Raw genomic sequence first — 3,414 nt, 5'->3', positions numbered from 1 at the left:
AGAACTTCAATCTTTTCACTTGAAGTAGCACTTAATGGATTCTCTCTAGCATATCTAAATGGACAGCATTACTACACTTATGGTTTGGGGACATTATTGACTAAAATAAGGATGACTTGGTCTCAAGACCTGTGACATCTCAACAGTCATTGTGGTAACCGATTGACAAATGGGTGGGATGTGCAGGAGTAAGGAGCAATTCACATTCTGAGCAGCAGGAGGATGGTGGTGTGAGATTCCAATCACACTCCTCAGAATTACCTGCAGTTTAAAATGTACGAGTTAACATTTTTCTGGAGTTTTCCATTTAATATTCTCGGTGAACAACTGAGTGTTAACTGAAATCACAGAGAGTGACACCTGAGATCAGAGGGGATGACTTTGTCCTGTGGTTGCCTTTAGGTGGAAAAAACACTAGCAGGGGCCACTTGAAGCCAAAAGTGATTGCAAAATGGCCCGTCTCTTCCCGTATGAGGAAGCACAGCACCACCACAACCCGAGAAAAAGACTGCTGTGTCCAAATCCAGAGATGAGGACAATGACGATGCTGAGGTCATCTTTGTTGGACTGGAGCATTCAGTGAGGATGCTGAAACCCTCCTTGTCAGAGTGATTTCAAGTTCAAACCAATCATTTCTAACATTTTGAACAGAGTGAGCAGGGACTCATCTTCAAGAAGAAAGAAGGGCCACGTGAGTCCAGATTCCTCCTGCACATTGCAACCTGCAAATCTCAGGACCTCAGCATCAGAGCCAGCTGCTATTTCACCAGCTTCTCAGTCTGTATGGGGAGGAAGAGGCAGTTCTGTTATTTCTGAGCCTTCGTCTAAACCTGATCATAAAACGAGCTCTCCGGAAGCAGTCCTTCACAATTCAGAATTGCTCTCTCCGCGGCTTCACTCTCTCTCCGGAGCTCTTCTCTCATTAGGAGGCAAGGATGGAAGCCCTCTTAATTCAAAGTGATGTCCCACTTCAGATGTGAAATTTAACAGTGGGAATCCCCAAAGACCAAAACTCGGTGATGGAATCCAAGGGGGACCTGCCTCCACCATGGCCCCTCCAGGTATCTCACCTACAAAGACCACGATTATGACCTTTGAAGATTCCCCGACCTCACCGAGCCATGTTCATGGTGGGGCGTCATTTTCACGGACTCATGCTGATGACCAGGCACGCTTCAGTCTTATGGATCCAGAAAGAACATGTAGTTTGTAAGAGCTGGAGAAAATGGACGGTTTGACTCTTGCAAGTCAGAGCAAGGCTGTTGACCCCATGATAGGAATCTGATCATGTTACTTGATGACTTTTACTATGACAGCATACAAGAGATGGCAGCCAGAACAGAAGACTCACACAGCCTTTCATGCCTCAGCTGCTTGAGATCTAAAAAATGTCAAGTTTATGGCCCACGTTGACAAGGACAAGCCTCTGCAGAATCCAGGGATATCCTCAGGATGGACGACATTGGCAAATGGAGAAAGATAAAGAAAGAGATAAGGAAAGAATGACATGGGGTGACCAAGCTTCAGTGAGCGAGGCCCATTTACTTCGTTTTCCTCGGGGCTTTTATACCCTGAGTTATCCATAGAGGCCTGTTTACTTTGTTTTCCTCGGGGCTTTTATACACTGAGTTATACCTACAGCAAGGTGAAAAATGCAGGGTCAACTCAACATTCCATCAGTAATAACTTGTATCGATATCAGGTTCCTTCCTGCAAGAGTCTTATTTTTTGTACATTATCTTCTGGCCTGGAGGCCTTTTGATATTTTATGACCTCTTTTTGGTACAGTTTCGTCAGCCAGAACAATAATTTTCTCTTAAAGTGTTTCTTCTTAAATCCCTAGCCTGCAGTCACCCTTAAAGTACAGAGTTACATTTTTATGGAGCAAAGAGTCAGTGAGTTACAGCAAAGAAAGTACTTATTAACTCAGAGTCTAATGTTGCTAATGCTAAAGCTACTGCTTGGTATTTCTATATCTTAACTACTTGCACTCCCGGGAACACAATGGATAAGGTATGTGAGAACTTGGCAGCAAGCATTGGCTCAACAATGTTGCAAGAGTATGGATAAACCTGCCAAGTAAGCTAGAATGCTAACGGAGGGGGCGGGGGTGGGGGGGAAGGGGGGTTGAAACATTCTTCTCATGCCCAGGAGATTTATCAACTAGAGCCCTAAGTGAAGTCTTTCCAGAGAAAGGTGGTCGGAGACAGCCCCCTGTTAATGCCAAAAGAGTTGGTGAAAGACATAAAATAGTAAGACAGACAGATTCTGGTTAGTGGGGGAGATGCTCGAGCAGGTCCAGGGGGTCCGTCGAGTCCTGAGGCCTTGCTTATCAGGACTCTTCCGCATGACCTTGTCATAGATGGGATGGCCCAGGGAGTCCCTTGAGAGAAATGTCTGGGTGGGATCTCCCATGCTGGCTCCTGGCACCACGTGAGGAACCATCTGGAGCTTGAGAGGCAGAGGGTGACAGCTGGGAAATCCACACTACCTGCCAGCACTGCCACCACCAGTTTCCAGCCCGTTCCAGCTGCAGTGTCACATTGAAAGCATCCGTGCTTCCTGGGAGCCCTCCACGGTCTGTAGTATCTGTGAATTGTCCTTCAAAACAGATCAGGTTCTCTTACAGCACATGAAGGACAGTCCCAAACCTGGCAAAATGCCCTATGTGTGCCGTGTTTGCAATTACAGATTGTCAGCCTTTGCCAACGTAGAGGCGTATTTTAGAACATGGCATGGAAACAACAACAATTTGCTTTGTCTGTTTTGCCTTGAAATTTTCAAACTGGTGTCATCCTTCGTAAATCATGCTTGGAGGCACTGGAACAGGAGGGTCTTTCCATGTTCCAAGTGCTGGCTACAGTATTTGAACCTGAGGAAAAAGACAGAGCGCCAAACCAAGAATCATCAGTCATTCAAAAAGCCAGAGCACTTGCAAGGGTTGCCTCCTGAAACAGAGGTCATGATCCGAACTTCAGTTCACCTGGGACTCAGAGAGACAGAATCCATCATTGTGAGGAACACTGACTCCCAAGCACCACCCAGAAAAATTGCAAAGAAAATTGTCTATGAACACAAAATATTCCAGATGTGTTGCAGCAAGGGATCTGGCTAAAAAATTATGTTCTACACTCCTCCATGGGAAAAACAAAACAAAACAAAACAACATTGTGGTTCAGCCAGCTGTACATAAAGACCCTGCCTGGCTTTTGTTGTTCAGTTGCTCTGTCGTGTCTGACTCCCTGTGACCCTATGAACTTCAGTAGGCCAGGCTTCCCTATCCATCACCATCTCCTGAAGCTTGCTCAAACTCATTCCACTGGGTTGCTGATGCTATCCAACCATCTCATCCTCTGTCATGCCTTCTGCTCCTGCCTTCAATATTTCCCAGGATCAGGTTTGTGTGTGTGTGTG

General features: G+C 45.9%; 1 pseudogene; it reads left to right on the top strand.

Annotated features, from left to right (window-relative positions):
- The first annotated feature begins 1,309 nt into the window (after positions 1–1,309).
- Positions 1,310–3,013, top strand: LOC120859840 (annotated as a pseudogene).
- The last annotated feature ends 401 nt before the right edge of the window (positions 3,014–3,414 follow it).

Source organism: Oryx dammah, unplaced genomic scaffold (assembly GCF_014754425.2).
Source record: "Oryx dammah isolate SB20612 unplaced genomic scaffold, SCBI_Odam_1.1 HiC_scaffold_3471, whole genome shotgun sequence".
In the NCBI taxonomy this organism is placed as follows: domain Eukaryota; kingdom Metazoa; phylum Chordata; class Mammalia; order Artiodactyla; family Bovidae; genus Oryx; species Oryx dammah.
The sequence above is the reverse complement of the archived record's forward strand: the minus strand, read 5'-3'. Positions and strand labels throughout refer to the sequence as shown.